Source organism: Nuphar pumila, chromosome 5 (assembly GCF_984573655.1).
Source record: "Nuphar pumila chromosome 5, dmNupPumi1.hap1.1, whole genome shotgun sequence".
Classification (NCBI taxonomy): domain Eukaryota; kingdom Viridiplantae; phylum Streptophyta; class Magnoliopsida; order Nymphaeales; family Nymphaeaceae; genus Nuphar; species Nuphar pumila.
The window spans coordinates 2747911-2760569 of NC_143253.1; the positions used below are offsets into that span (position 1 = coordinate 2747911).

A 12659-nucleotide genomic window follows, 5' to 3' on the forward strand; every position below is an offset into this window, starting at 1 on the left:
GAAGCTCTAAGCATCTAATCGCGTTTTGTTGTGGATTCGACTCTTGGGTTTGTTCGTGAAGTGTTGGACGAAAGACGTGTTTGAGGGCATCGTCGAATACCTTGGAGGTCACCTTCTAGAGATTGATAGCTTTACACGGGCTTTGGACTGGTATGCCTTTGCAAGAATTTGTGTGGTTGTCTCATTGAAACCAAGCACCTATATCCTCTTCTGTGAGTATGGAAGAGACTAAATCCTCATCTAAGATGGATAGTACCTCTGTTGTCTCATATTTCCCCACATGAAGCTAAGTTATTGGCTTTGGCTCAAACCCACAATATGCGTGGGCTGGGCAGGTAGTGGGCCTGTCAATCTATATCAGACACACAACATCAATATCAGCCTGAGGTGATTTTCTTTATGGAAATGAAAATCATGAAAGATGTGGTTCCTTCTCTCAAAAACAACTTTTCCTCTTATGAGGTGGTGGGTAATTTTGAGAGTTTCATGTCTAGTTGAATTCTTTGTTTATGGAACATCACTCAAGTGAAGGAGAAGATTATGTGGAGTTCGGACCAGATCTTTATGGTTCTTATGGAAAATAATTATGATATTATGCATTTTATTTGGAATATATGGTTAGAACTCATATTTAGATCATCGTATGATGTAGCCATCCCTGCTTCGTCATCAAGTGGAATGCCCATGAATGGTCATTGGTGACTGGAATGTCACCAGACATCCTTACGAACGATGGGGTTCCATGAACTACCATTTGGGCACTTATGAGTTTAATTATTTTTTGGAGTCTGCAGGTCCAATGGAAATTGAGGATAGATCCTCTCAATTTACTTGAAACAATAAGCAAGGTGGTGCCAATTTTTGAGCTAGTCGGATCGATAGGTGCTTCATGAACGACTTTTGGGTGAACAGTTTCCCCACTACTCCCTCTATTCTGCCTAGATCTATTTTGGTTCATAAGGCTCTGCTGATGTCTGTTTGCCAACTGATTAAGGTGTCAAGACCTTTTAAGTATTTTTCTTCTTGGGCCCATCACTCTAAATGTCATGAAGTGGTATGCAGAGCTTGGTCTATCTGTGTATCTGGATGCCCCATGCATCAGGTTGTCACTAAGCTGGGCAATGTGTGTCGCCACTTCGGGAATGGAAAATGCCAGTTATTGGTGGGTTGAAGGCTCGAAAGGATATTATTGGAGTTGAACTAAAGGAGATTCAAACTCAGGTTGACCAAGCACTTCCCTCAGCACTTGCTAGAGAGATCCACCTCCATGATGAGCTGATCTGTATTCTCAAGTTAGAGGAATAAGACTGGAAACAAAAATGTAGATGTCAATGGTTGTCTGTGGGGACTAGAATGGCAAATTTTTTCATCTCATGGTCAATCATAATATTCAGCATCATCAAATTCACTGGATTAAAAAAGAAGATGGCTTCAGTGTAGTGAGCATGGATCACATTCTTTAAGAAGCTATAGAATTCTTTTCCAATTTATTCTCCGAGGTCCATATGTTAGATTCAAATACAGTATCACAATGAAAAACATATTACAATACAACATGATATTCATGTAAAACAATTGATTCAAACTGTAACAGGGTTCAAGCATGTTATGCTCCATTTTAAACCAAAATCCAGACGAAGGCAACAAATCAAACAGATGCATAGAACAGAATAAGAACAACAATAAAAACATGTTAATATTCTACAATAGGCTAAGGCGTATAAAAATACTTTCCTTAGAGAAGATTTGCCCCCACATACACTGCAAAAAGGGTTTGACGTCCTTTCCTCAGGATACAATAGCCTCGACGATCTGGATTGGTGCACTCAGATAGTAGATCGCTCTTTGAAAACAACCTCAATGAACAAATGTTGCAGAACTTCCGTTTACAGGAAAGCAAAGAGAGAAGAAGAGAGAACATTCACTTTAGGACTGTCTTTTCATTTGAACCCCTCTTACCACGTTTTATAGTCTCTGAAAAGACGTGAAAGAGAATCGTTCGATAAGACATGATTCTAGATGAGTTGCTCATTATGAATAGATGTAACTCAGTAACGGGACTCTCATGAGTCACCCATTCTGAACGGACACGACTCTCTAACGGAACAATCCCCTTTATTTAATCCAAAGAATTAAAAATAAAACAATTAAAGTGGGACAAAAAAACATTAGACTTAGATAATGGATATGGCCCTAAAGGGCCAATTACCCGAGCCCGGCCTGGCTCGGCACGACGCGACGGACAGACGTTCGTGCACGTGTGTGTGGTAACCATTTCATCCCCTTATTCTTTGGAACAAGTGAATGAATCACCAAGTGAGATATAAATCCCACCATCATTTTGTGATTCTTCAATATGGGACTATTCCACATCATCAAAGTCTAAAAAGTACTCTATAAAGGGAGTGGTCCCCAAACTGCTTTCTTCTTTGAATTATATACTCTTCTCTTCTTATATCCAACATTCTCCTACAAATTCAAAGCATGAAAATAGGAGTATACAAAAAATGCAAGATGGAGTAATCTGAAGCAGGACATATCATACTTTCAGTAATGGTACCTTTCGGTTTGAACCACTACCTTAGTTGGCTAACTTTACCTCCACAGGAACAAAGTGAACTAAGGTTTTGAACTTGAATCTTTGGTGTTGGAGTATCCATTAGCAACAACATAATAAAGGTTCTGGTTGTAATCTTTTAGGGGCGGCGCATTAAAGGCCATGCGCCTGAATCATGTTTCATTAGTGACTTCAAGAATAACCTAATTCGTTAAACTGCGGCCACACAGTAACACTCACATAGGTGGGCTTCTCCAGAGATGCATTGCTAACATCTTGCCTATGAGGCTTTGAACTCATTCAGAGTTTTCACTCTTCCTTTACTTGCAGCTACAACACCTTTCCAAAGTAATCAGGAGAAAAGACACATATACATAGTATCACATTAAGAATGTGCTATTTAGTTTACCCTACAACTTGTTATTACCACATTGAACCTACTTTATGGGATCTCCACTCATATGGGTTGGGTTGCCACTGTAGATGAACTACTGATGGGTTTCAGTCTCATCCTCTCTCTGGATTTCAGGACTAATGACTTATCTAGTCCTTTCGTTAATGGATCAACTGTGTTTTCTTTGGATCCAACATAGTCCACAACAACCACCAACTAAGACACCAGTTCTCTTACATATTTTATTCTGACTTGGATGTGTCTTCTCTATTTTTTATTATATTTTATGCTTTTAATCTTTGTAATTATGGTCATGTTGTCACAATGCACAGATATTGCAGAAATTGGTTTGCTCATTAAAAAAAGTTCCTCTAGAAGTCTTTTTAACTATTCAGCTTCCATTCCTGTGATATCTAAAGCATATAGTTCAACCTCAAAAGTAGACCGTGATAAGATGGTCTGCTTTACTGACCTCCAGGTGACTGCGCTACCACCCAAGGTAAATACATACCCTATTACGCCATAACTCCCAGAGTTCATGGCTATCATGCTCGCATCACTATATCCTTCAAGTACGGCAGAGAATCTCTTGTAATACAAACTCAAGAAAATAGTTCCTTTCAAGTACCTAAGTACATTGTCCAATGCCTTCCAATGAGTGTGATTTGGACAACTTGTGTATCTACTTAATTTTGTCACGGAGAACGAAATATCCGGTCTCGTGCAATTTGCAAGATACATCAAACTTCCAATAATCTGAGAATACCTTAATTGAGACACAAGGACATCACTCGTATTCTTATAAAGAGGAGTATAAGGGTCATATGGAGTTGCTACAGATCTTCCTTTGTTATAGCCAAATTTTTTAAGTACTTTCTCAATATAATAAGATTGAGAAATAGTTATTTCATCAACTGAACAAGTCACCTTTAAGCCTAAGATCATATTTGCAATACTCATATCCTTCATATCAAATTTACTACTAAAAAATGACTTTGTCTCATTCACAATTCTCATATTGGATCCAAACAGTAGAATGTCATCTACATACAAGCATAAAATGATATATGTATCACCTTTAACTTTGTAATAAACACATTTATCAGATTCATTGACAACAAAGCTAAATGATAAAATAACTTTATCAAATTTCTCATGCCATTGTTTAGAGACTTGTTTTAGTCCATATAATGACTTAACAAGTCTACAAACTTTTTTTTCATTACCAAGAGCCACAAAACCCTCAAGTTGATGCATATAGATCTCTTCTTTAAGATCGTCATACAAAAAGGTGGTCTTCACATCCATTTGATGGACGAAGATATCATAAATAGAAGTCAGTACAATTAGCACTCTAATTATGGTCATCCGTGTAACCGAAGAATATGTATCAAAATAATTTATTTATTTATTTTTGTTTAAACCCCTTAGCAACCAGTTTAGCCTTGTACTTATCAATGGATCCATCTGGTTTTAACTTCTTCTTAAAAATCTATTTGCACTCAATAGTAGAGCTACCACGAGGGAGGTCAACCAGTTCTCAAGTGTCATTAGAGACAATGGAGTCCATTCAACTCTTTATGGCTTTTTTCCAATGCCTTGTTTCAGGTGAAGCCATTGCATCTCAGAAAGTGGGAGAATCATCCTCGATAAGGTAAGTGATATAATCACTTCTCAAATCCATGGTAATTCGTGGTCTCTTGCTCCTTCTTGGTTCAACCACTTTCTCAGACTCATTTGGTCTAGAGTGGGAACAAGATGACTCAACCCACACATCTGTTATTCTTTTCACATGTTCAGAAATGAAACCAGAAGTTGAAGGTACATCTAAAGAAAAAATATTCTAAGGTACACCAACTTTTATGGGAAATACATGCTCAAATAATGTATCTTCTCGAAGCTCAACAATAGAGTTTACATCTATGCCAGATATTTTAGACTTAATTACTAAGAACTTATAAGTATAATTGTTCTCTACATAACCCCAAAAAGATAACATCTATAATTTTAGGACCCAGCTTCTTCATGTTGTGCTCTAGGATAAGTACCTTTGCAAGGCACCTCCATACTTTGAGGTATTTTAAGCTAGATTTCATATTTCTCCAGAGTTCAAATGGGCTACTATCCTTATGCTTCTGGAAACTCTATTCAGAATATGGCAAGCCGTATTCAGAGCATCCCCCCATATATAGGTAGGTAATCCAGAACTTCCAAGTAGAGCATTTATCATGTCAGTTAGGATTCTATTCTTTCTTTCTACAATCTCATTAGATTGAGGAAAATATAGAGCGGTAAACTCATGAACTATACCAACGGATTAGCAATATTCATCAAGTTTGTTAGACATATATTCTCCTCATCTATCAAACCTCAATCTTTTAAGTTTTCTACCTGTTTGTATTTTTGCTTCGTTCTTAAAAATAAGAAACTTATCAAAAGTTTCATCTTTTGATTTTAACAGATACACATAATAGTATTTAGTGTCATCATCTATAAAAGTGATAAAATACTTTTTATGATTTCTAGTTAACACTTCATTAAACTTACAGATATTTGTGTGCACCAAGTCCAATATTTCTAAATCTCTAACAATCATATGAATGGTTTCCTACATTGTTTGGCTTGCACACAAATTTCACACTTTTTAGTTTTATCTATAGAATGTTCAGGAATCATCTTCAAGTTCAGCATGTGTTTTATAGATTTGAAATTCACATGATCCAATCTATTATGCCACAAATCAGATGATTCTATATTTGATTCTATATTGTAAGCAACATTAGACAATGAATCGAAAGAAATATCATTCTCTAATTTATTAGTGCAAACATGTTCAACTCGAAGTTTAAACAAACCATCATCGAAATACCCTTTGCCAATAAATGTTTGAGAATGTAAAATAACAACTTTATTACATTTAAAGTTAAACTCATAACCCTCTCTAACTAGACATGAACCAATTAAAATGTTCCTTCTAAGTACAGGCGCATGGTGCACTCTGTGTAGAGATAGAACTCGTCCTGAAGGAAACTTCAGGTCCATGCATCCAATTTTCAATACCTTTGCAGCCATGGAGTTGCCCATAGTCATGGATCTACCTGCAATAACCTAGTAATAGACAAAGACATACTTATCAGCATAAACGTGCATATTAGCCCTAGTGTCAACCAACCACTCAGTTGACTCATAAACATGATAGATTTGAGGGTTAACAGAAACATACCCAATGTTGATCCCAACGTCCTTAGTCACCATGTTGACTTAAGGAGTACCATGTTTGGTCCCATGAGCTTTGGCCTTTTTGGAAGGACATTCTTTGGCTCAGTGCCCAACCTGTTCACAGTTCTAGTAAGGTTTATTCTTTATCTTTTTTTAAAATTTTGGCCTTGGGTTTGAATTGGTTTTTCATTGCAGGTTTAGCTTTTTGGCTCTTGCCTTTAAAAGATCTGATCATCATATTGACTTTAGGTTGTTCAGTTGGTATCACAACTTGTTTCTGACTCTTATGCTCTTCATCAATGGCTATGGCTACCATAAGATCATCCAGAAAAATCTTTCCACTACAGTGCTTGAGAGACATGACAAAGTCTACTCAAGACTTACGAAAATTTTCCACGATGGTCATAACTTGAAACTTCTCAGGAGGTTTCATCATATCTACCTCAGCCAAACTATGAAGCAATAGCAGAAACTCATGTGCTTATTCAATAACCGACTTGCCTTCAACCATTTGATACTTTAGAAATTTGGCAACAGAGTACTTCTCAAGATCTTGGTCTTCAGTATTGTACTTTTTGTCAAGTTGATCCCATAGGGATTTAGCAGTGGTAGATGAGAAACTGTATACGTCGAACAAAGTATTGGACAAAGCCAACAGAATGCAACTATGACATATACCATCCTTCACTTTCCACTCTACAGTTGCAGGATCAGTCTCAGAAACCGAAGGGCATTCAAACTCTAGAACAAAAATCAAGCCTATAGTCGTGAACCAAATTTTCATGCGTTGTTGCCAGCGCTTGAAATTTTGACCAGCAAATTTTTCAAGCATATCGAACATATCTACTTTCGATATAAAACTAGATGAGATTGACATGCTTAGAATCTTCTCTAAGACTGTTAGAACAAAATACAATATCATAATGCAAATCAGATTATAATGCAACATGATATTCATGTAAAACAATTGATTCAAACCGTAACAGGGATCAAGCATGCCATGTTTCATTTTAAACCAAAATTCAGACGAAAGCAACAAATCAAACAGAAGCATAAAACAAAATAAGAACAATAATAAAAACATGTTAATATTCTGCAATAGGCTAAGGCGTATAAAAATACTCGTATTAGAGAAGATTCTCCCCCACATACGGTACAAAAAGGGTTTGGCGTCCTTCCCTCAGGATACAACAACCTCGGCGATCTGGATCAGTGTACTCCGATAATAAATCGCCCTTCGAAAACAACTTATGTGAACAAATGTTGCAGAACTCCCGTTAACAGAAAAGCAAAGAGAGAAGAAGGGAGAACATTCACTTTAGGACTGTCTTTTCATTTGAACCCCTCTAACCACGTTTTATAGTCTTTGAAAAGACGTGGAAGAGAACCGTTCGAACAAACATGACTCTAGATGGGTTGCCCGTTATGAATAGACGTAACTCAGTAACAGGACTCTGATGAGTCACCGGTTCTAAACAGACGCGACTCTGTAACAGAACAATCCCCTTTATTTAATCCAAAAAATTTAAAATAAAATAATTAAAGCGGGGCAAAAAACATTGGACTTAAATAATGGATATAGCCCTAAAGAGCCAATTACCCAAACCCGGCACGACACGACGGGCAAGCGCGTGTGTGTGGTAATCATTCCATCCCCTTGTTCTTTGAAACACGTGATTGAATCACCAAGTGAGATATAAACCCCATCATCATTTTGTAATTCTTCAATATGGGACTATTCCACATTATCAAAGTTCAAAAAGTACTCCATAAAGTGAGTGGTCCTCAAATTGCTTTCTTCTTTGAATTATATATTTTTCTCTTCTTACATCCAACACCATATTCATCCATCCACTTTGGAAAGGTGTCTTGAACCACCGGTGAATATGGAGGAGAATGCATCCTTGTGGAGGGTCGTGTCAGAGGATGAAATCACCAAAGCAGTTTTTAGTCTTGACGGCGAAAGTGCTCCCGGACCAATTTAACGGCTTCCCAAGTAGCTTTTTTACCATTTTTTGGTCCACTATAATCAAAGATATTTGTACGGCCATTAGTGATTTCTTTTGCAAAGGGAAGCTCCTCTCCAGCATTAACTCGTCCCATATCATTTTGATTCCTAAAGAAGAAGGGGTTTTGTATAAAATTATTACCAAAATAATGGTCGCCAGGATGACTCCCAGTCTTCAGTGCCTGATATGTCAGAACCAACGATCTTTCTTGAAGGGTCGTAATATTCAAGAGAGTATCTCAATGGTGCATGAGTTGGTGGCTTCCATGAAGGGTACTTTAAAACACTGACAAAATTATGATATATTGGAAAATATCATGAATTTAGCTGCTAAATGTGACATTTCCGTTTTTACTAGCAAGAAACTCTCTCGACTTTTTTGTGTTTTCCTTGGGCATAGCTTTCAATTTATTTAATTTTGTTCGATTTATTAATTGTGGATAAAATATGCAAGAAATAAAATACAAAATCTATTGAAAAGGCATGGCGGATATAAGATGTTTTTTACCAATCAATACGACCTTCGGACTGTTAAAAGCTCCAAAATAAATAATAAAGCAATAAAGTGCATGTGCCTAAACAATGTTTGAAACCTTGACAAACATCTTTAAAAAAAAAGATATTTTTATATAACTTTAAAACACTGACAAAATCATGATATATTGAATACATCACAAATTTTGCAGCCAATTGTGACATTTCCGTTTGTACTAGCAAGAAATTTTCTATTGACTTTCTTGTGTTTTTCTTGGGCATAGCTTTTAATTTATTTAAATTTGTCTTATTTATTGTGGATAAAATATTGTGCAAGAAATAAAATACAAAATCTATTAAAAAGGGCATGGCAGATATAAGATGTTTCACTGGTCAATAAGACCTTCCGACCATTAAAAGCCTCAAAAAATAAATTAAGAGTTTTTTTCGTATTCCATCCCTGCTTTGTGGGCTAAGATCTTAATAAATAAGAGACTTTCGCAACATTTTCTTTTTCTTACTGGAAACTCTATTCATAGGAAACCTGTTTGACGAAATGCCTCGGTGGCTGAGACCAGAAAAAAAAAAGAACGGGGATATGTACATTTAAACTTGTACATGTGCAAGAGTAGATAATGGATAATAGTCATCTAGGGTTTTCAGATGGAAGCTATAATAATGATCTGAACATATTTGAACTTGTATTTTTCTTCAGTCAGAAAGAGAGAGGAATGGTATGTTACAAATGGAACTTCATTGGTTCCACATCCTATATACATTTACTTTGTGTTTGGGAGGAGGGTGCCCGCGTGAGTTGGACTACTTCAAAAAAAAAATTGGAAGATATTGAGAGAAGGAATATAGGGAATCGTGAATTTAGGCTGGGATTTAGGAGGTTACAAATCCTGACTTTTACCCTCTTTCAACTCCTTTGACAGTGAAGAGGTATTTACAACTTATTTTGAAGGAAATATGATGAGCAGTTACCAAAAGGCATTCGCCTCTCTTTTTCTCTCATGTTATTGGTTTCATATTCATCTAGATCTAGGTAACCTAAATTCCACACAATGGTCATACATTGAATTTGGATAAGAAACAATTGACTCCATAACATTGATGCATCCTGTTTGGATTTGGAGTCGTATCTTAACATAGAATCTCTATATAAAATCCATATTTAGGTTGAATATTAATCAGATTTTTTTGTCAAATCTAACTGAATGGATTCATATGCAATTTGATATTTGACCCATATCTAAATTCTTTGGCAATCGGATGTTTTGTTTTTTGTCAAATCTAACCGAATGGACTTACCATATTCAATTGGATATCTAACCCATATCTAAATTTTTTAGGTTCTTAGTAATATGGTAAAAAGTGAATTGGATTTGTTTAAATCTTTGGTCTGGACCTAAGCTTTGTTTTTTATATTGATTTAGATTTACATATTCAAAGTATTTTTTATTAAATCATTGTTTAGAATTAGATATATGGTCGGATTTGGATCTAATCCTATTCATCAATTGCTTGTTTGTAGATGGAGGTTTTTTGGCTATTATTATTAAGAAACTTGAGGTTGATACTTGGGTGAGCCTAACAAATTAGATAGTTGATTGAAACGATATGCAATCTTTTTTTATTTTTTAATGGCACTTATGCTTTTAGTTTGCATTTTTTTAGTTAGTTTACTTTTATTAAAACTGAATGCATCATTTATTGGGTGAAAACTTTATAGCTTTAAAAGTATGACTAATTTTTTTGTGCATGAAATTCAATCCAATTGTTATTTATATTATATGTAAAATTGTTTTTCACACAAGATAATGATTTAAATATAACTTGTTTGTCAAAAAAATCAAATGTCAATTATGTAATTAAATATAATATATATTTTTTCTACATTCTTTGCTACTCAAATACCATATTACGGGTTCCCAAACAATGTGAGGAATCACTAGTTGAAAGTTTGAATCCTTGAAAGAGTTGTTGATGCTTCCAAACAAAAAAGGGAGTCCATAACTCCTTTGAAATCCATTTTTTTCAAATCCAATAGTTGTACTTCCCTCAACTCTTTCAAACTCCCTCCTCCAACATGGGTTCCCAAACAGAGCCTTAATGGGATCCAAGTCATCAAAGGGCTAGTGTGAGTGAGCTCTTGAGATGACCCATATAAAACAAATAAAACCTTTCCACAAGTCAAGAAAATTGGTCTAATGTGAGTGAGCTCTTGGGATGACCACCTTGCCTTAGGTGGCCTACGGACCAGGGTTTAATCCAAGGTCTTCAACTCAACACCTTTCGCAACCACTCAGGTGACCTCTATCTAGTAAAGGTGAAAATGTAATGGATAAGGGCAGATTTTTTATTTGACAGAAAGTACAACTCAAAAAACCGTTCATTTTCAATGCTTTTTCAAAAAATCGTCTTTTTTTATTGCTTTTTCCAAATTCATCCCTTCATAATGGCCAAAAGCGTCATTTGACGATGCCAAAATTCCGTCACCCAGAGTGTGGATTTTGGGATCATCCTACTCTTTGGGAAAAAAAAAACAATAAGTAAAATGAAGCACGAAGAAAATGGAGGTGCGGGGAATCGAACCCCGTGCCTCTCGCATGCGAAGCGAGCGCTCTACCATATGAGCTACACCCCCAGTTAAGCTAATTCATCAAGTTTAGTTACTTCACTTAAATCTTTCCCAACCATAACACTAGAGCCTAGGTTTGATCAGTACGTGGATCCACCTGGCCCTGCCCTGGTCCTACTGGTTCACGAGCCTACATTACAGGCTTGTTCCAGTTAGTCTGGCCCCGCCCAGTTTCTGGCCAGGCATGACCAGGCCATTAATGGGATGAGCCGGGGTCAGCTCGTTAATTCACAAGAGGAGGCCTGCAAATTTGTTATCCCACACAGACCTGGATCTCATCCTGCCTAAGTTCCCTTCCTCAAAGCCAAATCTAGGTCTGGACATGCTTGGATCCCAGGCCAGTTCTGACCCATTCACACCATTAGGTAGGGATGCAAATGGGTCGGGTCCAGGATGGACGTTTTGCAATTTTTGGCTGTTTCGGATCCAACTCCCCATGCATTTAGCAATTCTGAATCCGACACGTTTGCATCCCTACCCTTAGGATGGATCCATGTTGAGCTTAGCTAATTATAACGGGTATCTTGCATTGGAGGGTGTAGTCTGTAGACTATAGGTGAAGACTTTGATCAAGATTTTATCAGGTTCGGTTTTGACTTGGGCTACTCTTTATGTCTACTGGTGACTCAATCTTAGTTAGCTCAGTTCTCATCTTACGTTCTCACATAAAAAATTGGACTCAACTTAAACTGTTCAGTCTATAGAAATATTCTTCAAACTAAGTAGTCTTTGTAATCCAAACACAAACTTGACCCAGTGCTAGGTCCCATAATCCAGAGTGCTTGGGAGGGGCATATCAAGGTCTGTTCTAATCTTCTACTTTTCTTCAAGAAGTGGATATCCTCAGGACTCGAACCTGTGCATGTCTCTACACTGACAGCCCAAACACTTTGGGGTCGTTTGTTTCATGCTCGCTTTTATTTTCAAAAGGTCCCTTTCGCATGATCGGATGCAGATATGGTTTTGATTTTTTGATACCCAGTCCGTCTGACAGATATGATGGATATCCGAAACCTGTTGCATGTAAAAATAACATTATTTTGTATGAGCTTTTCACCATCAGAATTTGAATCTGAGACCGAATGCATTTAGTCAGCATCTGATTAGTCGAATCTGGTATTGGTCACATCCCTAGCAATGCTTGAAGTTGCAAAAATTCATTAAAGAATGCAAATATAACTGAAATGTTTGGAATTCAAAAGGACGGGTGAAAAAAACCCACATAAAAGAATGAGTCGCAGAAAAAAAAATGGCATGTTTGATTCGGTTTAAATTTTATAAAACAAGGCCAAAGAAACAACCATATATTTGTGTTTTCATCTTGAACACCAAGTCAGGGTATAGGAACTTCATGATTAAGATC

General features: G+C 36.6%; 1 non-coding gene across 1 annotated transcript; it reads right to left on the reverse strand.

Annotated features, from left to right (window-relative positions):
- Positions 1-11229: 11229 nt before the first annotated feature.
- On the reverse strand, positions 11230-11302 carry TRNAA-CGC (transfer RNA alanine (anticodon CGC)). The gene has a single exon. It is a non-coding gene; the product is annotated as a tRNA-Ala (tRNA).
- Positions 11303-12659: the final 1357 nt, after the last annotated feature.